At 38.8% G+C, this 27,222-nt stretch overlaps 2 protein-coding genes across 4 annotated transcripts in view; one reads left to right on the top strand and one right to left on the bottom strand.

The window, feature by feature from the left end:
- NGF (nerve growth factor) overlaps nt 1–10,879 on the bottom strand; it is a 34,957-nt gene extending 24,078 nt beyond the window's left edge. Inside the window, exon 1 of one of the 3 annotated variants that reach the window (XR_005931291.1) lies at nt 10,574–10,879. The gene's annotated coding sequence lies outside the window, so the exon portion shown is untranslated. The remainder of the gene's footprint in view (nt 1–10,573) is intronic. The other 2 variants (XM_029999363.2, XM_029999361.2) reach the window with 2 other exon arrangements.
- Nucleotides 1–27,222, top strand: part of LOC115335284 — a 111,870-nt gene that overhangs the window by 47,241 nt on the left and 37,407 nt on the right. The window lies entirely within an intron of this gene.

The raw sequence follows: 27,222 nt of genomic DNA, 5'->3' as shown, positions 1-27,222 counted from the left end.
AGCATGCCTAGTTTCTGTGGCTTGACATTTCTGTAAATAAAACACAAGCTACCACACAAATGCAATGCATAACTGAGTACACAGTTTTCGGTTGCTGCATACACTTCAAACTGAGTTCAACAAAAAGCATTACCTGTTTTTAGTCTGTTTTAAGACAGAAATGACACTTGTGAACTGACACTGTCTTGTGAACCCTTGACCCAATGACCCTTGAAATTGTTGAGTGTCAATCACATCTGACAGAAGGTTAGAAGTTTTAAAGCTAATAGGTTTCTACATAAAGATAATATGTTAAAGATGATATGTTTCTACAAATTTGATGAAAATGCGGGATAGGTAGAGGTCCTGACCAAAATAAAAGCTATGGTGTTAGAGGTCCATTTGATTAGAGAATTTATGTTAGGGCAGGCATGTGCACCTGTATGTCCTAAAAGTTATTGAAACCTCACAGATGCTTGCAAATTTAGTAGACACCAGAAGCTCTGACCACCACAGAGAGCAAGGTTTCATTATTTCTGCTGCTTATTCTACTGCTTGTTTTAATACAGTGAAGGGACTGAAGTAAAAATACAAACCCAGAGGAACAGAGAAGGGTAGACCCTAAACTATTGAACATGTGTGTCCGTGACCTGCAGCAACAAATAATATTTGCAGTTAATGTAAATACGAAAAGTATGACAAACAAAGAAGAGGAAAAAACTTTTCATAGAGCATTATGGATCGCTGAGTAAACCGAGCATAAGCAAATGACACGTTATGAAACAGCCAGTATGTGGTAGGAATATCGAGGAAGGTCATCCATAGATGAACAAAGAATACCAGCCTTATTTACAGGGCTGGAGTCTTTATTATGGGAAGAAGTGAGTATAAAACAACCTTGAATGAATGTTAGATAATTGATTGAAAAATAACTGGCTCCATGCTGTACCCACAGTAAAAAGAGTTAAAACAGGACAAAGAGACAGATTTCTCTCTGTACTTATGTATTTCTCCTGACACAGTTTGTGTACTCTTTCCTTCCAGGTAAGAACTGCAGGTAGTACAATCAGTTTTGCTGAGGGAAATGAATAAAATTGCTAACACTATGATCAGAAGAAAGAATAATCAACTTGTTCCCCATTAAAGAGAACCCCTTTAACATACTATCACTACATAAGAATGACTGTGCTGGACTGCATGAAAGGCTCATCTTGTCGATCCTGTCTCTGACAGAGGCAAATAAAAGATCCTTAAGGAAGTGTCTAAGAGCAAGATAAGCGTATAGTGGTACTTTTCCAACCACTCTCCTATCCTTCAGCAGTGTCTGGATGAGCAGCTTTCTGTGTCAGAGGGGTTTTCTGTGTGTTTAAAATCTTCAGTATATTTCCCTTCCACATACCTGTCTAGCTATTCCTTGAATCCATTTATATTTTTAGAAGCAAAATACCTTGTGACTAGGAGTTCTGCAGCGAACAACTGCTTTCTGTTGTTACTGAACCTCTCATCACGTGGTTCCCTTTGATGCACTTAGCTTTTGTAGCAGGAGAGGCAACAAGCATCTGAGCCTTCTGAATCTGCCCATGATTTTAAGCCCCTTTGGACTTCTACTGTTTTGCTTAAGTCCAAAAAGAAGACTTGGGCCTAGTCCCCAGTACAGCAGCCAAATAGTGAGGAGAGAATCTAGCCAGTGAAAGGATATCTTTTTTATAGGTGATGGAAGCACTTAACCCGAACTCTTGGTCAAAGGCAATATATGATAAAAAGAGAATGTACCAAAGCTGATGACGGTGAACTGCAGCTAGCTGGAAAGGAAAAGCAAAAAAGAAACCCCTAAAATAAACCCCAAACCCCCAAACTGAGTAATGAGAGAAAGAATGGGTGGCTTCTCATATGGAAAACCTTGTAGGTGTCAAAACAATAATAAATACAGGCCATAATTACATGGACATCACCCTTCATCAGTGGAGCCAGGAGTGAGTCTTACCTAGGAGACTGAATGTCACCCATAATGCTGTTCCTTGGTTCTGAGTTCCTTAAAGAGATGCTGTATGGCTGTACTCTGCTCATCCCCAGAATTCTGCATTGGTAACATCTATCCAAGAAAATAATATTGCAGAATGTTTGCTGCTTGTTATTGACTACCCAGTCCTAGTCTTCTAGTAAATGGTACATAGATGCTTCTTTGAGCAGGAAGCTGGGCAGATGACCTCCTGAGGTCCCTTCCAATTTGATTTATTCTTTGATTCTACACTTTTCAATATTTGAAGGCCATCTTCCTCTCAGGGAACCCTGTATAACTGGCTAGCTTAATTTGTTCTGTATACCCTTTTTTTTTAACAAAAATGTATTTATGTTTGTCACTTTGAAGTATTTTCCATGTTGAAAGTCCAATACAAAGCTTAGTCCTTTTCTAGATGTGCGAAGATGGTAGCAATAATTAGAAAAAAAAAAAAAAAAAAGAAAATGTAACTATGCATTTATTTTTCCTGCTACTTAAGAATTCTCAGGAGATCAGAAACAAACAAAGAATACAAATGTGACATTTTCTTGTATCAGCAATCTGAACAAACTTGTCAAATGTGATGCTGTAGGTGGTGTCCATAATTCTACTTGTGTTCATAAGGTACTAGCACACACAAAAAAAAGACAGAAAGCTATGAAAAACTTAAGATACCTGCTATGTTATTAATTTTGGATGTGGAATTTCCTGTTCTCTTAGTGGTACATAAGGAGCATATATCCATTGACCACAAAAGTCTCTTAAGAGATTTTCTTAATTCAGACAGAAAGCTGTATCTTTTGCAGTGCAAACTGTTAACCGCTGTCAGTGTGCAAGGTAGACAGAAGGGAGTACTCCCTTTATTCATGTGGGGCATGTGTGCAACATCATTCTCCAGCAAGGCGTCTGGTAGAAAATGGAAGTGAAATAAGCCTATACTTGGGTTACTGAAGTTATAACCAAGCAAACCTATGGAAGCTTGATATATTAGTACAAAACAGAATAAAGTCAGTGGTTACTTGGGAATCCATTGTCTTTCTAGAGAATCTGAAAATCACTCAGATTTAATGAAATGTAGCTGCACAAAGTAAAAGCAACAATCCCTATATCCACATGCATATTTAGTTCAAAAGTATTAATGTGTTAATGTAATTCAGAACATTTACATCCCCCTAAGATTACATGCATGTGTATTGTCTCATAGGTTTTGAGCACTTCACACTCATGGTGTACTTGATTCCTTGAGCTCTGTAGAGATGAACAGCAGTAAAATTTGAATGGAGTATGAAACTATACTAAATGTGAATTATTAGAAAGCATTTCTTTTGTTTGTTTCTAACTTACTGAAACCTTAGGAACAAATGGACACAAATTTAAACACAAAAGCAGCATGTATGGTTTGTTTCCTAGGGACTTCCAGAAATGCAAGTGGAAGCTGATACGCAATGCAATGTAAGTTAGCGTACTTCTCTTAGCAAGTGCCCTATAGAACACATTATTTGTGGGTATCTCAGTTTTTAAGTGCCCTGTTTTCAGTTCCTGGGATCAAATTTCCAAAGCTGTTGTGCTCCCAAACTCTATATTGATTTTCAGATGCTTCAGAACCTGCTAAGTGGGTCCTAAATATGACACACAAATACAGTGCAACTGGAAATGAGTAGCTGCTTTTGAAAAAAAAAATTGGCCTTTCTGTTGTAGATCATCCTGCCCTAAAGCAAGTTGTGCTATGAAGTCACAAATCTATGAGCAGCAGCTGCCTGCAAACTGTAGCAGTCCATCAATTGCAGTTAGAAAGTTTGCTTCATACACGTGAATAAGATGAAAAATTTGTACATTTTCAGAGATGGCTGTTCTATGCCCCCTTGCCCATTATTAATGAGGGAAAATACCATTGTTGAAAGGCTGCTGTGTAGAACTGTTAGTTTTCAGTCTGAAATATGAAAGCACCAGAAAATTAAGGATATGGACAGCTGCAGTGTCAAAAGACATCCATGCTTGCACAGCTTGACAGTTAATTCTTGCCTGCTGACCCACTGCAGCTGACATGCCCTGCTGACCCTCCCTAAAGGCCACAGTGTAATCATTTTCACGCTTAGTGAAAGTACAGTTCCTAAGTAGGGCTGAATTTATAGTTATGTTCATCAGAATTGTGAGTTGTTCTTTAAATGTGTTAAGCCATGAATAGTTCAAATGAGTGATTTGTATGGCTGTGGTAATGCACGTGCCTGAAACACCTTGCTGGTCTGGGGCTGATACACAGCGCGTCTCAAAAGGATCGTGAAATAATGGGCAGGAAATGATGCATTTTGGAAAATGTAGGCTGTGTCATTCACCACAGGGCAAATCTCTTTGTGAACAAACACAGGTCTTTTTTCATACCTGAATCATCCAGCACATAAAGGCTTCAAAAAAAGAAAGATATGTTTCAAAATAGAAAAACACATATTCTGTGAGCCAGAGCTGTTAAACATATCATAATCAAATTAATATATAGCAATGAGGTGCTTGGCAAATTTCCATCACAAAAATTTCAGAACTCTTTTTTTTTTTAACAGCCTGGATCGCATATGGTTGCGTAAAGAACAAAATAAAGACAATCAAAGTAAATCAGTGAACCAGACCACAAGAAAATGTGTGTCACCTTTTACCTATACAATACAGAGGGAAAAATATGAAACAATTAAGAATGGGAAAAAAATCAAAATATAATGTTTAGACTAGCAAATAGGAAGTTGTCAAAGAAATAATCTGCTTCCCAGCAGTATTTATACTGGGCTAATTTACTCATTGTGGGTCAGAACTGTCAGAAACAGTCTACTATTTTATTAGTTTTCTGAGCAGTTAACAACTAACTGAGCTAAATCAATTTTTGTCGCATACTCTTTAACACGGCAACATTTCTCAAAAGTATGGCAGTTCAAAATAAATGACCAAGCCTGAGTGTAAGAAGCAGATTCATTTTATCCATTATTCATTCATTTCATTCATTTTATTACTGGAAGGAGCTTCATGTTTGCATAACATAAATGTTCATTCTGATTTTGTCAATAATATGTAAACCAAGGCCCAAAACAAAGTCAAGGAAATTGTCTTACCTTGTATTTGATTTTTTTCTGTCTTTGTGCTTGAATCTTTTTCCACTGAAATCAATGGGAGTTCTGATACGTAACAAGTCAAGCAGAATCTGATCTTTTATTAGCACATTGTTATGGACCCTATGGGAACACGAAATTTGATTTTGGAGCCAGGAACATAAATTAGGGAAAGATTTTTTTGAATCAGTTTAATGGTTTGTGTTCAATGTTCAGTTTTAGAAAATCCCTGTACAAAAGAAGTCTTCAACTACATCAAGTGGTCTGGTTACTGCAGGTACTATTTCTGACAGCGATCAGAGTTGTGTTCAGAAAGTATTTGTAGGGACTGTCAGACTGAGGGGAGACTGTGTTAGGATTTGGGTTGCCAGGCCACACAATTCCTCAGGATTTTTGCTATGCGTTGTCACCATCTCACAGTTTCTTCCAGGGAACACCACTATGAAATGTGGAAGCCATGTTCGTTCATATGATAAAACTGATCCCAGCAACAGAGAATGTGAGTCTGATAGATCTTGATTTGGGTCATCTGATACTGTCAACTACTGTGCCATAAAATCTCAAAGCATTGTTGTAAATGCAAGAGCCTAGGAAAAAAAGAAGAAAGGCTCTTTACGGGGAAATAAACATTGCCTCCAACATAAGGAAAAGTCAGAGGTGTTTCATTCATTGAACAATGGCACAGGAAGTTCAAAGGATGCTACAGAAGCCTGGCAGTCAAGCCATCAAGCATGTTATTTCAAACTACTTCATGTAGTCATTTTAATTTTGGATTTGGATAATATGCCAGAGAAGTCTTGTTCATGTATACATGTATGTAGGGCCTGATTTCTACATGCATACAGCAATTTTCATCTTAACAGCTGTGTACAGGCTCAAAATATTGAGCAGCGCTTTGCATATTTTCTCCTGCTGTACCGTAATGGTGTAATCTAAATGTCTTTCACATGAATATAGCCATACAGACATTATGCCTGAAGATAGTCAAGTACTGTATCTTTCTGTCTCTCATTCTTCTAAACATATGAAAACAGCTGTGCAGTGTGGTGTACCTGGGTGTGCTTCATTTGGAGCTAATGCATTCAGAGACGTGCTGACTAGTGAATTGCTGTAGCCAACTCTGTATATCCTTAGTGACTTCCCAACTCTCTGCCAATTCAGTCAGCGTCTTATGTCTTCATTTGTGTATCCATTAAATTTGATTTCATCCCTTCTCCTATGTTCACATAATTGTGTACGAGTGCCAGGTGTTAACATTCTAGTACATCATAACTCATTTGCAAGTACTTAATAATCTCAGAGAAGCAAAATTTGTAGGCACAGAATCCCACTTTTACACACAGGAAGTTCTGTATAATTGTAGCGTCTCTTTATGTATGCTACAGGCTGAAAAACACATTTAATGCATCAACAGCAAGTCAGCTGCACTTGGGGATAGGTTAGCAAAGTCAGGTTGACATCTCACGTCTCCGCCTTTCAACCTCGGAATATGCTGGCGGTTCTTGGCATTCAGGTGTCACTGTTTGCATTGCCATTCTCTGGACTGTTGCATTTTGCAGGGTGATGCAGTTCTCAGAGTGAAAGCTTTATTGTCAGTGTGATTAATGATGGAATATTTCCATGCTACTTTTTACTTAGGTGTATGTATAATATTTTTAGTGAAAGCAGTTAGAAAAGTTTTGAGTTCAATAATGAGTTTCAAATAAGGTGTCAGCTCCACAGATAAAGAGGCCACAAAAATATGAGATAGAATTGTATTTTCCCATTTGCAATATATTTCAGTGAATTTCACAAGATCAACCAGTACTTTTGTAGGCCTTTCTCCAGTATCTCAGTCATAATCTATTTAGACATTGCTTTGCCTGAATTGCTGTAAATCTCAGCATTAATGGCTTTCCGTAGGGGAAACTTACCTTAGCACATGCCTACACCTAATTCTTGAATAACAACAAAAAAAAGGAATGGTATCTTTACCTTTTCGTTTTGCCAGAATTGCCATTCTTTCACAAGTGAACTAGCAACCCATAGTAAATACTACATTGTCACCTTTTTTCTTGCTAGGACAGGTCAAGTATTTGACAGGCTAAAACACTGAGGAGAAGGTTAGGGTGTCTGTACTAGAACAGATGTTCATCCAGGTTAGTACTTTGTCTCCTGCAGTAGCTAATAAAGTTTAGAGAGTGGTGTATGAATAGGACAACCCTATGGTTATCATCTCCTTGGTGTACTCTCCCACTCAGCAGTCATTTTTGAATCACAGATTTCCTGAGCCACAGATAGTGTCTTTGCTTTTAGTATGTCTAATTATTTTCTGAACCCTTGCAAACTACAATATCCTGTGGAAAGGAATTCCATAGCTCAATTATGCATGGAGAGAGGAACCACCTTCTTTTGTTTGCCTTGAACTTGCCACCTACTAGTTTTATTTCCCACTCCTCAGTTTTTGAACTGGGAGATAAGACAACAGCCATTTGCTTTTAAACATCTTAAGGACAATTGTGGTTATAAATATCTTCATTATACCCCTCCTCAGCCATCTCTTTTCCAGACTTAGAAATCGTCATCTATGTAGTTTCTCTAAATATGGAAAATGTTCCAGGGCTTTCATCATCCTGCACCTTTTCTTGTTTTACTTTATTCTTTTTCTGACATGTAAATGGGGACTAGAACAAGCAATATTCAGGATGTGGGGACAAGATAGGTTTATACTGAGGGTCTGAGATTTTCTTCCCACCAACTAAGTTACGTAGCTTTAGTATTAGTGGAACCGGGCAGGTAGGAGTGCACATAACTCTTTTAATACTGTGATCTCTTAGCAACAGCAAAAAAGATTTTGCTTTGCTTGGCCACATCATTTTTGGTATAAATACACACACAGGTAAATATTTAATGAATTCAGCAGAGCTGCACAAAGGGCATTGTCTCAGGAGAACAAGCCACACACATCCTATAGGACATCTATCCCAGAGGGGGAGATGCTTCTGTCATAGAAATGCTCTTAAATACACTGGCCTCTGTGACCGGGCTCAAGTCAAATTCAGCATAGGGAGAATTTCCTTCTCACTGTGAAAGAAATGCAGTTGTAGTAGCATTGTTACATGCACTTTTCACTTTCTTTACCATGAGGCAAGTTTCATGGGAAGAGATGTTATCTTACGTTTCTATAAGTGTATGAGCTGATCTAATAAATGTTTTAGTTCATCGTAACTTTCTGAATAAGCCCTTAAAACTTCTTTTCATGAGAGGGCAGTTGCCAGCAGAGGTCACCATTGCTGTAGCCGGTTTGAAAGAAGTTGAGTTTCACTAGCTTTTATTGGACTGAGATTTGAAGGATAGACAAATATTTCTAAACCCACCAATCCAGCATTGACTTTTGGTGTTAGAATATTGAATCTTTTGGAATGAAAGCATTAATTTTATTAACACTTTATTTTTTATCAGCAGAGTTTGTTCTTAAAATATAGACTAAAAAAATAGCAGAATTATCTTAAACTTCTTAAAATTACCAGTATTTTTTCCACATGCCTTTAATTTAATTCAATTAATGCTAATTAATATGTATTCAGTATTCTGTTAGCCCTAAAGGCATTTCGTAAAGAAACAGAAAATCAATTAATAGAATTGCATTTAAAGGAACATTTTTATATAGGCAAAGCCATGGAGTAGTAGGGGAATTTATGAGGCTTATTCTATTGATTGAAATAATACAGTTTTTAAATTTGTTCTATCTGACCCTTGTTCTACGTATCTCATTAAAGACAGGCATTTTACGCTTTAAAATGCTAATCTGAATATGTATCTTAGGTATTTTTCTGACCTGTTTTTTTAAATTAACATCTTAACAGTGATTACATAGACTGCCTAGTTATTCTATATAACAGTTGTTTACTTAGCGTATGCGTTAGAATGATCCTTTGTGCTCATTGTCATTCCCTACTGAACTTAAATGAAGACATCTGAAAAGATAATTTAAGCTTTTGATTGGGAAAATGGACACTGCTTAGCTAAGAGGATGAGAAAAAGAAAGCCACAGTTACTTTCTTTGCTACCTTATTGTGAGACTGACAGATCCCTTTAGGGTGAGTGGCTGGGATTGATCAAGATGTGAAATCACTATTACTCTCCTGCACAGATTTGTCAGGAGGGTGCCTCTCCAGACCTTGCTGAGATTTGTTATAAAATGGTTCATAAAAATAATCATTAATATATTTAAAGGCTAAATCTTTCTTATCATATTCATGTGAACACTCCAGTTTATTTGGTTCTTCATTCCATCACTCTAACCTCTTTGTGAAAGTGCAGAAAATATTGTAACCTTCTGAGTTTCAGACAAATGTCTGAAATGGTAGTTGTCAGGTTATTTAAAAAATCCTGTTTTCCATAATATCTGAAACAGTTCAGAAGTGCAAAGAGTTTGAATGTACAGGCAAATTAGCTTCCTCTCTATCTTTTTGCAGATAATTGTCACGTTTTATTTTGGCTTAGCAAAAAAGTGCCCAAAAGACTTTATTGTGATAATCTAATGCATGAAAACACCCATAAATTATCTGTCTAACAGTTACAATGCAACTTCGAAGTTGTGACAACTTGGAAAAACCAGCCTGACAAGCATGCTCACTTTCGCTGTTTTTCTAAAACTTCTTGAGCATATAAGGAGAATTTAAAGTGAAGAAAGCAACTGAAGCACAAACACTTTTGTTCTCAGCACACAAATTCCTTCTGCCTCCCTGACCGGGGTCCCCATTTTTGTCTCTGAGTAGCGTATCAGATAAAACAGTGTTATCAGCCGGTATAAATCAATAAACATTGTCAGTTTCATCCTGTCACTAACAGACAGGCAGCAGGGAGTTTGTAAGCTTTTCCAAGTGGACATCCTAGAGGATACACAGTCTCTAGTGAACTACTGCTCTGCCTATAGCTAAAAGGTTTCTGCCTTGGGCCAGTCATGATTTGATTTACCAGAATTCCTATTTATTTATATTATTAAAGAAAGGAGTTCTTATCTAGAGTAGAATTATCATAGGAAAAAAAAATGAAAGTGTTAAGTAAGCCTTAATATTCAGAACAAAGACAGTAAAGAATTTTCATTTAGGTATAACTGCTGTACGGTGCAAATAAATCTAAGTTCTCATATACCTGGATGAAAAGAATGAGAAGAATACTTAGTTTCTCTAAGATTAAGCTGTTCTTACTGAAGATGTTTTTCAAGCTTTAAGCTTAAACATAAATACTTTATGAACACCTTCCAGATGTGCGTGGAGTTTAACCTGCATTAGTAGACGCAATTTTCAGTTTTACTAGACCACGCTTTTCTTGCAAATGCTATTTTTAAGCAACGAGCACTCCGTATTTCAAAGACATCTGATCTGCTCCTCCTCAAGAGAGTGAAAATCACTGTACAGCAAAAACACATTGGCTAATTTTGAAGATACCAAACTTCCACAACTGGTGCAACAGCCGCATTACTTGCTTTGTGAAAACTGACTGTTGTGGGGTCACTCACCTCAGAGCAGTATCACTGGACGCCGGGGGTACAGGGAATCCGGAGGATTGTCCAAGCTGTTTTGTAGTCTGTAGCACCCCAGTCCGTGGACACTTTCCCAAGCCAGAAGAGCCATTCACATTCCCTCTGCCTTTCCAGCCTCATTCACTGCTCTCAGGGCTCAGCTAGCTGCACTGACTCACAGAAATTAAGCTCCCTCTGGGTCCTAGTGCTGTAAACGTGTGGGAGCTGCATGGACTCGTAGGAATTCAGCCTTTGGCTTGGTGCCTAGTCCATGCAGTGATGCACAGATGTGCAGTGAAAGTTTCAAAGCATGCACTGGTTGTATGACTATGCATACATAATACCGAGAAAAACCTCCAACTTCCTGGTTCCACTGTCAAGAACTGAAACCCTCTTTAAGGGACGTTTTGTCTTCAGCCTTTCTACTTTGCATATTAATCCTTGCACTCAATTTAAAGATGAGAGCTCACAGAAAGAAACTCTGAGCTCGCTAATGAATGGATCCTTTTGAAAATCATCTCTAGAGTCCTTTACTCATGTGATGAGTCTATAAACAAATCTATAGGAACACTAATAGTTAACTGGTGAAGCAGTGCACTGGGTTCCCTGCAAAAATTGTGCAGTTCCCATTATCAGCTGTCTTTAACAGGGGTCAGCCAAACACTGATCTAGAGTAGCAAAGAAATATTTGACCCTGACTTGGGGCAGAGGGAACGATCATATATGAATCCTTCTAGCTGTAATATTCTGTGTTTAACATGCTTACCTTAAGCAACAGAGAGATATGGAAATGTTTCCCATTATGTTTGTGGAGGAGGATTAGTGCTTTACAAGGAAACAACAGTGTGTTTGAAGTACTGATAAATATAGGAAAGAAATACAAAAGTGAAAAATTTCATAAGATACAGAAAAAAAAAGCAAGTTGGCTAAAAACTCTACTCTAAAAAAAGGTTGGCTAACTATGCAGAGAATTATGAAGCAGCCCCTTAGAATTTCATAGTTCTCATTCTGGCATAGTGTAACCTTTGTGATTACACAGACACAAGGAAAAAATTTAAATCGTCCTCCATTGAACATCAGACCACTACATTTTATCTATGTGGAAATAATCAAACATTTTTGATTCCATCCAGGAGAGGGCAGCCATCTGGAGAGACTTGTCCTTAAAATCCTTTGGGGAGGGGAAAGATGTGTGGAAGGTACTATGTAAAAGCGTAGAGCAAAAAAGCAAAGTAGCTTTCAGATGATAATGTTTCTTATTTGCTACATGGATATGCTGCTTTCTGAACGTGAAGCAAACACATCTTCATATTTATTAAAACTAGTAGACAAACCTTAAATTTCTTTCACACACTGCCAAATATAACAGTGGCTTCAGTGTTAGACTGTTTCTTGGAGGTGGTGTGCATTTAAAATTGCCTGAAATATCCTTAAGGAAGTTGCAGCACAAAATGCTTGATGCAAGTGCAAAAGTTACCTTCCCAATTTGCCAGGATTATGCAGATTGCTTTGTTTCTCTAAAAGAAAAATGCTTTCCACACATGATAGCAGTCACAGGCCAAAGCGTGATGTCTTCATTTACACAACCAGCCATCAGAGTTTCTGAAAGTTTTGCCTGTAAAACTTGACCTCGGGATTTGCCCTTAGCTTCATATTTCATTGCAGAAATGCCAGGCTATTCTTGTGTTGAGCATTTGTCTCGCTTCATTAGAATATCCTCAGATTAGGACTTTGTGCTGGAAAATTTGAAAGAGCATTATAGCTCATTGTGACTGTAGCAAACAGCATCAAAACAGCGATATAAAAAGATATGCTTTTTGTTTTCCTTTACTTAAAAGTTAGTGCACACTTGGGTTTAGCATCCTTACAACTGATTTCTTGGCAAGAGCTGCCTTTTTTTCCTTAAAATTATGGTCACAAAAGCTCATTGGGACACAGTAATCAATAATATACTGTGTTTGTTCTTAATCTGTATCACAAGCACTTATTTCTGTTGTGAAGAAATCCTCCTCTTGTACCTTGTTCTTGTACCTTTTGAGTTTACACCAGCAGGCTGATAGCAAGCAAGCAAGACACCTGTGACAAACCCTGGGAAAAAGCACTAGCTTGTATTCTCTTTTCTTATGTTCCCATGTAACCCAAACAAACACTGTTTCTAGCTTTTGGAGTAGGTGTGGCCCTACAGGCACACTAGCAATGCACGGAAGAATGCCTAATCCCAGGTGGACTACTATACTCTTAGCTGAGTGGCTGAAAGCACTGCACCGAGGTCATGTATCTTTCTCTTTTAGCAGTGGTCTGAACCACAGATTTAAAGGGAAGAATCTTACTACGTGCATGGTTGCTTAACTTTTATCCTCCATGAGCTGAGGATTTTCTTGCTTTGGCAGGTTACTGCATACAAGGTGAGGACTAGTAATGTTAGGCTGAGGAGGGAAAAGATGTGCTCTGGAATCAGAGAAGCAGCTGCATAAAGAGAAGTTCTGTGAGCACAGAACTAATGAATCCTGGTTCTCTACAGATTTACATCCAGTTATTTCTCTGCCTCTACTACAATAATTCCATGTCTCCCATGGTCTCTTGTATGAGCTTCCTTAAACAACATCTCCAGTTCCCCCTAAGAGTAAATCAATCCAGTGCATGCCTGAGTACTGCCATGCAGTGCACTAACACATTTCATTTCAGGAAAACAAAAGTGCTCAGACCAAAAGGAAGAGCAGCACTGTTGAGAGTCATGACTACAGGTAAAATGTTTTGTGCTCTCCTGACTGTAGTGCTGTCTGTTCCGACTGCTAGGCTCAGTTCAGTGTTTCCCTAAGCCCCACAACAGCAACCGTGGATCGTCACAGCCTACTCCTTCCACATCAGAACTTATGTCCAAGAAGGCTGAAGGGTGGAGGAGGCACAATGTATGAAAAAAGTGCCTTAAGCTTATGTGGTATGTTTAGGGTTGTAAGAGGGCTTGAGGACTGTAGGTGGATTCCTCCTGGAGCCAGTGTTTTTTGTGCTGCTGAAAGTCTCAGGGAAGGCGTTTGAGAAGTAGCCGGGCTTTTCTGTTTAGGAGCAACACCCTTGAAAGGAAAAAGCTGCCCAAAATTATGAAAGTCCTCATTTATTTCTGAAAGCGTCCTGGGTTTGAAATTAACACAGGTGAGTACAGCTGCTGTTCCTAAAATCTCGGCACTTTAGAGAGGTGTGGGGTTGCTGAGAAAGGGGCAAACAGTTTTCAGAGATCCTGTAAAAGCATAGGGGCATAGGATGAGGTTAACAAGTTTTATTTTCTTCAGAGACACTTATTTACATGTGTGTATGCAAACAGTTACATTCAATACTTCCTTGTAATACTAAGTTTCTGCACGAAGAAAGATGGATCAAAAATAACCGACTTCCCCTAGTTGTCCTGGAGGTGCTTTGATGTGTATGCAGGAAAAGTTTTAATCATGTCAAATGAGGCATTCAAAGTATAAGACAGTGTCTGTTTTACCTAATAGAGTATTTAACATTTCCAGTTTTAAAAATTTCCAGAAAACAGAACATAGCTATCTTGCATAAACTTGTCTGAGAGCTCTCTTCCTAAGGCTAAATTGAATGTAAAGAGATATTAAAATTTTCCCTTAATATTCAGTGGGAGGAAGCTTACCCGTGTTTGGCTAAGTAGATTTTAATCAAGAGGTTGGAAGGAATGATCACAGTGCAAATTCTCTTCTTGTGTTAGTTAAAAAAAAAAGAAAAAGTTGATACAGGAATTAAATGGTCTGTTTTGTCTTTCTTAGTTTGTGTAGCATTGCTTTATAGTATGTGCATGGTAGATGTTACTAGAAAAAAGCAGAAGCTCACTTATGGGTCATGAATAAATAGGTCAGACGAACAAGTTCATTACTGATTTACTGTAGGACTCAGTCTCCTGTAAATATTTTCTTAACTGTTTCTGCCACATGGCTTCACAGTTGAGTCAATAACGCATACAGAATGTAGCTTGGGTGCGTCGGAAAATTGATCTGTACACGATGCATTTCCAATACACTGCAATTCAAACCAAGTGGTGATTAGAAACATTCATTTATGGTGAATTATGGAAGTGATTTGCACTAATATTTTCTTTCTCTTTTGGTTAGTTATATAGTATACAGTAGAAAGAAACCCTTTTACTATAAATGAAAACATTTCAAATGCCTGAGCTTACTAAAAGCAAAATGTTGATTGTTGAAGTGCTGTTACAGGCAGAGAATATAATTCTAATGGCAGTGGCATATAGACAGAGCAGAGCTACAAGAAAAGTTTTACATTACTCTTCAGACTCAGCAGAGGTTTTGCCTGATAGTTGACTGGAAAGACAGAGTAACTGCAAATATTTCTGGAATACACAAGGCCTGCACTTCTGTTGGAATACCTTTTTTATTAACGCTCAGCTATTGGTTGGCAGTGAGGGTCAAACGAGAGCATATATGCTATTTAAAATATTAAAGGAACTATGGATTTTGAAAATCAGCACTCAGATGTTTATTCCATGCTCTTCTTTGAGGGGATAAAAAGTTTTAAGATATTCTGCTTAGTAGCTGGAAAGTTTTTTCCCAGGATGTAGCTTTTTGCTCTTGGCCGAACCAGACCTGGTTGGAAACCATAAAGAGTTTGTCAGTCAGAGTTCACTAGTTGTGGACTTTTTTATGAGGTCGTTCTCCATGGACAAAAGCTCCTTTGATGCAGTTTTGTAGGAAGCACACATGGTCTGGTGTACCTTTCATATTCATCTCTGTGACAGGAGCATTTCGAGAGGTAGTAAAATGCATTCTTCCCCTGTTTTGGGGTTGGGGTTTTTTTTGACTGGTTATATGCTACTAACACTGTGCTAGCATTAATCTTTCTAAGATCCACAGAGTCTGACAGCAGTATCCTTTTTGGGGGGGTGTTAGCACTGTCAGTGCAGCTCATAGCTGTTTAAAGACTCACTCATCCAATGTCAGCATGAAATGAGACCATTCTTCAGGAGGTCTGGACATGCCACCTGTTGCTGGGTAGCGAGGCTATCATTTGCAGATTCCCCGAGAAACCATGGCTTCCAGCATTGCTGCTCTGCTTGCTGCAAAGGATTTGGGACCAGAGAGGAGTATTGACTCTGGCGTAGAATGGCTCCTCTCTGCTCTGGTCTATGAAACAGACTTCATGTTTTCTCTTCTTGCTCTCTACTGCTCTGCTACCATGCTCTACTAGAAACTATGTCTCCTTGTCAAAGTCTGGCTTCATCACATGTGCATAATGTGCACTGAGATAATGAGAGTAATTTGCCAGTACGGCCATACTTTGCTCATGACCTTTGGGAGTTGGCAGCCGCTTAAGAGATTTTATATCCACAGGGGATGAGTATTATAATCTGATCCTTTTTGCGATGTTAGTGGGCAAATGACATATGATCATATCAGAATTTTTCCTTCTTTCAGGCTTGCAGTACAGAATCTTCATATACAGCAGCAGGTCTCACTAGAGGGACAGGCACATTGAATACGATGTGTATCAGAGTCTGACCTACAGGCAATCCCCACAAGGCAGTATGTTGTACTTGTTCTTAAGGGAGGCTTCAGTGGCCCTGAATAGGAAGCAGCTTCGGAATATCACAGGAACTATGAGTACTGTGCCAAAGATTCTTCTACACAAGTATCTTCTTTTTTCAGCGTGCCCTAAAACATTTCAGGGTGCCCCTTGACCTTCTGTCATAAAGTAGACCTCAAGAGGAGAACTTGGTGCTATCAGGGAAGGTTGCCTTGTTGCTTAAATCTTGTGGATGAGATAGGACAAACACTTTGGCATTGAAGTTGCTGGTATGTAATCTTTTTTAAGTGTAAAATTAGGCTTTTCATTAAATATCTTTTCCTGCTCTTTGGTCTGAACACAGTCATAAGAGGTCTGGCTTGCTTGGCCCACCTCTTTTTCTATAAACGTGCTGCCTAAAACTTCTTTCTCAGGGGCACTGGTTTTGCTGAAAGTTTTTAAGAGAATATTTGTGCTGCAACAGAGGAGACTGAAGTACTAACTAGCAAAATTTCACCAAGCTGTGGAGTTGAGGTAAAACAAGTAATTTGGTAAAGTTAGCAATTACTTTGTGATAACAGATATTACATGGCTGCTTTAAAGTTCATCTGTGATTTGTCCAAGCTCTGGTACCAGGACAGGCTTTACAAGATCAGCAAATTTCTTCAAACACTTACGCCCTGTAAAAGTTTTCAAGCTACCTGTGCTTTACCATAAATCAGTTACCATGCTAGAGGCCATACATTGGGGAGAACCACAGATTGCCTCGCAGTCATTCAAGATTTAATTTTGTTAAGTTGAATTCAGTGTTTGAAAAATAATCCCATCTGCAGGATTCTCCCTGACCAGTGCTTCTCTGTGTTTCTGAGGAGGAGCACACTTAAGCATTGCTGTACAACACGGTTCTCTGTTCCTAGCATTGTTGCATGGCAGTAATTAAAAACAGTACTGTTACTCACTTTTTATGTATTGATGCCTGAAAGTGTTAGCTTTGTTAGTCTGTAGTCTGTGGTAAATGTACTGGTTTTGGTGTTTTGTGTTTGTTTTTTTTAATTAAAGCTTTAGGAACAGAAAAGAGTGTTTAATGACTACAGCAGAATTAGATTAATAAAAAATGCACTTTGTCTCCAGAAGTGGCAGCAGGAGATAAGCTTTACTCACAGTCACTGAAGTAGGGATGTTGAAAGCACACCCCTAGCCTAATTCCATTTATATCTGGGTGAACCTGGTGTCTGTGAACTTGTCTGGTTCTTTTTTCAACCTACAGGCACTATTTGCTTCCACAACCTTTTGCGGCAACAATATCCAGTAGTTCTCTACCATCTGCTTAAAGTACTTTCTTGTAGGTGTTCTGAACTGATCTCACGTAAGTTTCAGTGAGTGTCTACAAGTTTCAGTAATGTCAGGTTTCTTGAACAGCAGTTCCATATTCACCATATCCACCAACTTCATCATTTTGTAAACTTTCATCATGCCCTGCCCTACCTTCTTAGTCCAAGGAGCCACAGTGTTGCTAGTCTCCCCTTATAAGGCAGCTGTTACATCATCTTAGTCTCTTTACATTCCCTTCTGTGAACCTTTTCTAACTCCACTGTGCCCACCCTGGGACTAGAACTGCACATAGACTCAGCATGTGGATGCAGAGACGTGCCCCAAGGTTTGTGTAGGTGATCTCTGAGACATACATATTTTCTGAGATGTCTGACATTTGCAAGCAGTGGTGACATCTGATAAAACCATTTTTATGTCCACAGTAGTCAAGCCATCTGTTGCACTAAATGTTCATAAAAAAACCAAGGAACCCCTTCACCCTTGTGCAGAAATCATTTTGATATTCTGCAAGAGTGTATTTCAGCTCATTAGTCTTGCATTTTGTGAGTCCTTACAAGCTAATCACTACACCTGCTGTTCTGTCATTTATTCTTGTCACAGGGAAATTTTATTTTCAAAATGTTATTTTAATTAAAAAGGAAAATATGCTTGAAGAGACTGACACTTTCTGAGGACACATAGGCTCGCATAATCTGACGGAGAGAAACCATCCAAACCTAGAGACCACATTCACAACAATGAAGTGTAAAATGTCTCTTTTTTGCAGTGGCTTTTATTCACTGAAAAGAGCAGTGCTATCACTTTGTCAGGCTGATTCCTAGTTTTTCTGTTGGTTCAAATTCTGCAGATATTGACAAGGCCTTTCTACTTTCACAGTAGTAAGATCAGACCTTGACTGCAGTTTTCCTTCAGGCATGTGCACTATGTCTCAGACTGGACACCACTCCACCCTAATGAACACCACTCCATGTTGCTAAAAGAAGCTAGTTCTGTCTCTTTTGGAGAGAGCCCATTTTTTCAAGGCGGTCATCACTCATAATTTTTTAAACTGCCTTTCTCTTACTAGGTACCAGAATATGAATATTATCTTTAAGCATGAGGGTTATCTCCTGCATTTATAAGTGTTCTCTCACTATGTCAATGTGTACTCAGGCAAAGGAAAAATTTCGTTGTCTAGCTATGACTGACCCTAGCTTCTGCACTCAGCTATGGTCCCTTCAGTACTATCTGGGGGAGTTACAAAGGATGTAATAGGAAGTCCTGCTGTGAAATTAGGAACGTAGGCTTAACATCAAACTCAGAGCGAGATGCATTTGACTACTGAAGGTGGGACATTTTAAAATAGCTTAAAGAATGTGGTCAGTTGGAGGGATCCTGCCCTGACACCAGAAGACTCAAAGGATGGACTTGCTTTTCACCATCTCTGTGTCCAGTATCTTCTTGTCTTTAGTGTGAAATCTTAAAGAGGCTTTGGGGGAAGGCTGAAAAGAAGTGTAAATGATTGCATTTAAAGCAATGCTCTAAAAGTATTCCATATCATACTTGTCTTCCAGGACCTGAGCTCTGTATTGTGTTAATAACAATGGAACTGATGAAAGTAAAAAGCTGGGACTCCCTGCCAATGTTACAACTTGTCTTTACTACTAAAAAAGGCAGTAAACTGGGAGGGTATATCAAAGAGTCAATTGCTCTGCACTTGCCCTGTTTCTTGCACTTGCTTTCTACGCATATTCTGGACAATGTTGGAGACAGAGCTCCAGGCCAGAACTACCTTTAGACTGAGCCAGTGTGAGAGTGCCTATGTATGTTAAGTTGTTCTGCAGTAAAAGGCGTAGTTGTGTGTGTGAGAAGTATTCTAAGTTGAAAACTGAATGAAGGCACAGCTTTTCAGTTTTGCTATGAGGAAAACTAGTTATGGAGTCAACCCTTGGTAGGACTGTAACACTCATGCACCGGGTTTTTCTTTCAGTAATACAGATATTGTTTCATCCTCACTATATTTTCACCTCTGTATTGCTGTGTAAGTCTTCTCAAATTCTGCAAAATTAAAATCCCTTAGCCTTTATCAGCAGTGAAGTGAAGCTCTCAACAGACTCACTTTATGTGTCCTGGACTTTCTTGCCTTGTGCGCTAATGTGGGACCACAAGTATTAACGGGGAGGTGGGGGAGACTGAGGAATACAAAGCTTTAAGAAGAAATAGTGAAAAAACTGTAGTGGAGATATGGGATGCTGCACAGGATGAGATGAAGTAGTGGTGAGGGGCCAGGTGAGATGGGGAGAGAGGCACTCGGGAGAAGCAGAAGGCCGTGAGTAACCACGAGTCTGTGTTGGCACAGGGAGAAATTAAAAACGTGCATGTGCTGATTTATATTTTTGTATGCTGCACAGATCTACATAAATAATAGTATTTTCAGCGGGCTAGCAGGAAGAGGGAGAATCTTGGGGACAAAACCTCTTTTTTTTTTGGCCAAATCAGGGTAGTGGATGAAGCCTTGAAAGAAGCCTTGAAAACGGAAACAGCTATGCTTTTCAGGGACACTTTCACACACACACCCTCCTAGGGGTACCATGAAGAGGCTCTGTGGCATTGTCAGTGGACTTGCAATACTATGAAGTGAAAGTACATCTGTGAAAGTCAACCATACAAATCAATGCAGGTTTAAGACATGCAGCTGTAGCATTAGTTGAAAATGCTCTTTGCATGCACAGGAGGAATCCAAACCAATTTGGGTTTGAAGAAAGCAGGGTTTACTCCAGGACACAATGTGCAGCGTTTGCAGATCATTGGACAGCTCAGTCTAGTACAGATCATGCCTTTTTATGGGGACATTCCAGCTCCAAAGAAAGCAAATTCTTCTGAAACACATTGTCTTAGTTAAACTTTTAATATGTTTTGATATTGCTAGCAGCAGCTTTATATAATGTGGTCATGTAGTGCTCAGCAAACAAAAACTTACTCTGCGTGCTGTTGAAGAATTGGAAACTACGGATGAAGTGGATATATTACCACTAAGAGATTTGTACAGTATTTTATACCTGGAATCAATGGGTCAATTACCTTGCTGGCACTGCCTCGTTTCTGGTGAAGTACAGTGTCTCAATGCGAATGTTGTTCTGAAAGCAGTGGGAGAAGACACATGTTTTCGCTGGCTTATCTTGAGCCTGGAGTACAAAACTCATGTGGGCCCTCTTTGGATGGCAGGAAGAACCCCACTTAGACCAGATGATCCCCAAACGAGAGACAGTTATTGGTTCTAACCTGGATATCGATTTTATTCCTCTTTTCCTTAATGAAATGCACACGTCATATCATCTTTCCAAACATGAAGAAGATAAGACTAGAGCAGTCAGTGCCATAAAAAGGAGTTTTGATTGTCTGTCCTATGATTGCTCTTTAGAAAAATGTGCAGGTGATCAGTATTGCTGAAGGCTCTTGCCTCATTTTGTCTTCATTCTTGTAATCTGAAAGACCATGCAGTGTAGTCGATGACTAGACACGGATGTGTAGCTGACTTGTGGGTAGCATCATGCCTGGCTTCTGCATGAATATCCAAGATCTGTAGTGTTAAAGACTTGGCGCTGCATGAGTTCCTGCCGTTCTGCTATGTGTCTTGGCACCATTCTCCTTGCTATGCTGTGATTCTTTTGAAATGCTGAACCACATTATGTCTTAAAACTATTCTTCGTTATGCAAGAAGGGAGAGTTGGTGTTTTGGGTTTTCCTCTTCTTACTATTCTCCTCAGGACATGCAAATACAATTTTACATTGCATTTGTCATTCCATAAGCCTTTCCAAAATTTGTATCATTCCAAATGCAAGCTGTCAGATGGGTAAAGTAATTCTGCTTGGAAATTAACCTAGGAATTGTAAGTGTTACTATATTAAGAGCAGAACTCAAACTTCTAAATCTCACATAATACATATGCTTAATGTTTTCCTATAAAGAACAGCTACTAAGGAGTTCTGGAGGTCCAGGGTAATTTACAGGATATTCAAAGAGTGCCTCCCTTATTCTTCAGCTCTAATATTGATTTTATGCATGCAGCTCTTTAGTAGACCCGAAGTCATTGTACAACCTTGTGATCAGTGTGAAACATTGTGTGTGTGCCTTTTTTTTTTCCTCATGTATTTTCCGTTTACATATGGCCTATCAGTTCCTTAACCACTTGAACTTTTGAAAAAGTATACAGTACTGTTCACACACTGTCCTTTTGGAATGAAACCATGCTTTTGTGACAGCTCTGCTAAGGAGGAAAGGACATTAGTTACCTGCAGTTTGCATGGAGTTTGCTGGAGAATAGGGAGATACTGAATTGGAGCTTATAATCCGTAGTCTTGGTTGTTAGTAAATCATCAAACAAATCATCATCCATGTTTGTAAATCTTAACTCCTAGATTCTTAAAGGCATTCTCCAGGTACAGCAGAAAGAAAGAGTGATGGAGGACCCTATTCTCAAGGTGGTAGAAAACACTATTACTTGACTGAAACTTAACTTAAGCACAGGGAAAGCAGGGCATGTAAAGACTCTGCCCAGTGCTGGAGTGGAAGTGAACTGTTCATCTCTATTTTTAAACATCTCCCTTTCTTTTAGAATTATATTTAACATTGTAATGCTTTTAGATGTCCAGCATTTAAATTATTAGCATTTACATAGTGCATTGATGAGAGACTGCAAACCAAGTTCTAGCATGACTGGCAAAGAAAGTGTTTATGTAAGAGGTGAGTGACAGCAACTTGTCCCACTCTGCTAAGTTTCTTCTCTGACTTCTGTGTCAGAAGGGAGTTCTTCAAAACCTCCAGCTCCCTTAGTTTTTTAACCTGCTTGCTGGGAACAAGAAAATTTCTCTTTCCCAGCATTCTCCATTTCACATTGCCCTTATTACAAGGAAGAGCTGAGTGAAAAGGAGAAAAACCCAAACTAGAACAAAAAAACCCCAACACAACCTTCATTCCAGAGTCAAATTTGCAATGAGAATCTTTGAGTCTATTTTTGTCCAAATGGAATTGGACAAAATTCAAGAATTTGATTTTTCCCATTGCTTTACTTTGTACTCTAGTTGACTCGGAAAGCACAGGCTAAAACCAATGCTGAACCACAAAATTCAATTAAAACACAGGGAGTAAGCAGGGAGAAGAAATCAATGGGTGGATTATTCTATCAGCTGCTGTTCCCATGATCTTCTTATCTTACCCTGCACTACTAGAAGAGCTGTTGGGAAGTGGAGTCATTGTAAAATCAGAGCAAACTGCTGCGTCCTCTCAGCACATAGCAGAAAATTGGATCAATAGCATGAGCCTATTCTTCTTTGCTTTCCTTCTAAGCAGCTGGACTGCCAAATCCATCCATAGTATGGAGGCTAATCTATTTTTTAATCCTCTGCTCTCCTACTATGAAGTTAAACAACAGTGCCTGAAACAAGCATAAATCAGTACAGATGCCAGGCTTCTTAGGTATATATTTTACTGCTGTTATATGCATCTAGCAACTAAGTCAGACGTTTGGAACAGAAATGTTTATCAATCATGAAATTACCCGTGTGTCTATCAAAAAAGAAAATCTAAGGCAGGAGGGAAACGTTCTAAAATGGCAGTGTTCAATTTTTAATTTGTTCCTACTTCTATCATATAGTGTCACTTTTCCAGGTAGAGTATAATAGCAGGACTTCTGAAGTTTGACATCGAGGCTCCTAGAGACCAGTGGCAGCTAACAGAAAGAAGAGAACATGTTCTTGAGCTAGTATGAGCTGTTGTAAAGACTGTCTATTGGTATAGGGACTTTTATTTAAATAGATTGACAGTCTTCATTTTGAAAAGGCAATGAGCGAAATGTGATCTTTTTCTTTCTCTTCTATTCACTAATTATGTTAAATTGGTTTACTGATGGAAAACAAATGATGTAAGCCTGTATGGATAGTCCTAAATCATGGAGTGGCCAGAACACTGGAGGAAGAAGAGATTGCTGGTGACTCCCTTTAAAAAGCTCACTATTATGTATCTGCACTGTGCTGCAGAGCAACAGACTTCATGTGTCTTTGGTGATAAACAAACTGAAACATTTCACTCTAGTAAATGCAGTTCAGCACATTCATATACCTGGAATAATTGTTATACCATAATACCTACTTTGTAGTTACACGGTGCTTGTTCTGATCCTTCATTCCCTACTTGAAACTTGGTCTCTTTGAAAGTTTAATATTTTTAACTGGGTTCAAGTGGTAGATACCAATCTTTTGCTGTTGAACTGGGAGCTGTAAGGTATTTGGGATGTGAGATGGCCTGCAACATTGTGTAGTGATGTACTCCATTCATAGACTCTCCTGTGTACTCAGAAAGTATGCCAGTGAGAGTACTATCAGTGTCTGCTTACAGAAATAGATGGATAGACATAATCTACTAAACTTACTTTAGGTAGCTTGAATGGCTTCCTGACTGTTCATCATAACAGTACATTGTCTTTCTTAAGCACCTACAAGCAACTAAAAACATGTCTTCCTTTCTGCACTTCTTTCAATATTTATTTTTGTAGCAGAGAGGGTGAGATGGAAAATCCCCTGTGCAGTAGCCACAGAAGCTGATCTACCACTGAGCAGGCACATGGCCAACTGGACGCATGGGCATATATGCAGACAGCCGAAAGGACAGATGTATCAAATCAGATTTATGAGGTCAGTTTTCCCAGCCAATAAAGTCCAGATTGCTGTCTGCCCTGTTATAACCTTCCTGTGTTTAAATGGATGTGAAACAGATAATCCAGCCTTTGGCGGGAACAACACTGATAAAACACAAACATTATTTCTGTAGCCACATAAGATTATTTTTCCAATTCAGCAGAAAGTATTGGCTTGAAGATTGTTAAAGAGGTCACAGTATTTTTATACTGGTTGTGTGTGAATAAAAATTTTCTCAGTCCAGGGGAAGAGACAGAGTATGCTTATTTAGTAGACTATAGTAGAAAGGAAATTTACATCTTACTGTAATGCAGCAATGACAGATATGTCCTCAGTAAACATATGTAAATGCTATCTACTCTTCAAACACTGTAAATCAGCTCATGCTATTGTGAGCTTTCTGAGCAATATGAACAATATGCCAATTACGGTTTTGTGAACAAAGCATATTTGAAGTGTAAATGAAAGAACCATTTTAGTCTATGCTGCTGCTCTACTCTCAGGTGAAACTGATTCCATCTTGCTAGGTGTTTTTAAGTTTTGTATGTATGAAAATCTAGAAGGGATTGTGAGAGCGCTGAACTCAAATGCACAAAGAATGGTCCTGAGCCCTAGAACAGGCTGGTGTTTCCTCCAGATGCGAACCTGAAGGTTCCCACTGCATCACCCTGCGACTGTGACAGCAGAACACAGGACTATGTGATGTGTGATTCCTTGCAAGCATGCTGCTCAAACATTAAGGGAAAATTGGGTGGCATGGGCTTAGCCACAGCATGTAATGCTAGGCCAGGAAATGCCAGTTTCATGGAAAAATGGCACATGCACAGAGATCCACACAGACTGCTTCTTGAAGGGCCGGCTGTAGCTGTTTAAGAGTTTGTTCTATGGAATGGGACAGTATTTAGAGAACTTTTCATCCTACCATTTATAATGATAACTGAGCATGTTATTTTCCCATACCTATAAAATTAAATGCAAATGTCCCATTATGATGGTGCTGTATCGGTTATCTCCAGTGTAGCCATCTGAAACATAAAGTTGTATTTTTTCCTTTATTTTTGGTAAAACAAATCAGTTTTCCATTCTATAAAATTCTTTCTCTCAGCAAACAAGCCTAAATTCTTTCAATATTGTTGTTTGAATCTTTATTTACTTATCCTATGGGAAAAATGCAAATTAAAATATGAACATTATATGCAAGACACTTCAAGAAGATACTGAAATTGAATAGTAAAAATAGCTTTCTGATGGGAATATATTAAATAACATTGAACATAAAGGCTCATTGGCAGTGTCAATTGCCAGCTGCAAAAACATACAGTGTTAGGATGGGAAACATACTAGGAAGAAGCAGGCACTTGGGAAGGATACATAAGTAAAAATGCTATTTTTATTTAAAGGTCTATACAGTCAAAGTTCATCTTCCACTGTTTTCTAAAGATTAGGATTTCAGTGACATTGAAACTTTTGGACCAAACACATTCCTGGAATCATATTGCCCTCACTAGAATCGAATGAGAAGAAACTAATGCATTATATTAAAACTTATTCTTGTTGTGGACTTCATAAGCTACTTTTTTTCTCAGATTTTTGTTTTGCCATTCTAAAACTGCAGAAGGAAGTGATAATTAGCGCCCCTGGAAAGTGGCAGGTCATGTTGATTGTTAAAGCCAGTAGGCCACACTGGAAACTTATAGAAAAGAAACAGCAAAGACAGATAATTCAGATTTTAAGTTTTACAAAGCTGACACTAGAGTGAAATGTATGCTATGGCACCATCACAGTCAACATGCATCACTTTGCAAAACTGGACCTTGCCCATTTCTGTTGTAGCTCATGCGATGTGAAGAATGGATTTGGCTGACATTACAAACATTTTCATAGACAGCTTGTCTCATGCCTTCTTTTATCATGCTGGAGCTTGTGTCAGATCTGTGACAGATTCCTTACCTAAACTAGCATTTTCCTTCACCTGCTGCAAAGAGGGCTTCCGACACTTTTCTTTGAGAGAGTTGTCAGGTGTGACTTTCTCTACTTTCTCTGGGAAGAGGACGCTCCTGTAACATCTTCTGAGAACTTTCTAGCATTTAGAGTTCTTCCATGCTGAGACAGAGGTGTGCTAAATTGAAGCATTTGTGTAACTTTTAAAAAAGCTTTAAGTTAAAATGTGTTTATATTTGAAATTAGAGCGGTGCATGTATTTCTCAGGCTGTGCTCTACAGCAGGCACTTCCAGAAGACCATAATCTTTCAAGCTGCCATCTCCAAGTAAGTTAGTAGAATAGGAAGCTTTTTAAAGCGAGATGTGGTTCTCCTTAGTTTTCCCTCACAATAGGTAACACCTTGTAAGTGGTTGCATCTTGTTACCTAACTGTCATCATTTCAGGAAAGCTTCCATGAACATAGATTTCAAAAGGGAGGCACTGTTTACTCCTGCTCATTTCCTCACTTCTGAGGTTTTCAAGGGCACTTCTCAATTTAGCACCGAGTGTATTTCAGTGAGGATGACTGAAAACATCAGTACCTTCACATTAGCTCCCAGCTAACAAAAAGCAAGCAAGCTGTTGCTTCTTAAATTTTATCTTGACCCTAGGACATAAGCCTCAACTTCTGTTGCCTTGGCCTGTGTTTGCCTGCCCTAGACAACTGTAGGTGTTCACAAAGGTGCTGCATGAATAAGATTGCATTTAGTACCCTATTGTGTGTTTGATGTCTTTTTTTGGGCTACTACTCATAACCTTTTGCCATTATGTAGGAGGTTTTGCTCCGATTTCTCCATTATTTTGTAATTTCTGTCGAAGTCATAGAGGCTTGTCAGTCTCCATCATCTATGTTGAGAGCACCGTATCTTGTCACTACTTTGTTGGAGGATCTCCATGGAACAGCATTGCTTATTCATTTGAGTTCAACTTCCTTTATAGGTCTGGCCCTTTTCCTTTTCTTTTCAGTCCTTTCGTACAGTAAGATGACTATGTTTTTGGATGTAAGTGATCGTGTACCACATTTTCAGGCTGTCCCTTGGAATTACTTTGCAACATGCTGACATAATTTGATACATATAAAAGTATCCCATATTAAATTGATGTAATTAAAATAGCTCCAAGTTATCCCCACCCCACT

The sequence above is a fragment of the Aquila chrysaetos genome, chromosome 24, assembly GCF_900496995.4.
Source record: "Aquila chrysaetos chrysaetos chromosome 24, bAquChr1.4, whole genome shotgun sequence".
Classification (NCBI taxonomy): Eukaryota; Metazoa; Chordata; class Aves; order Accipitriformes; family Accipitridae; genus Aquila; species Aquila chrysaetos.
Note: the sequence above shows the minus strand (reverse complement) of the source record. Positions and strands in the feature narration are given on the sequence as shown.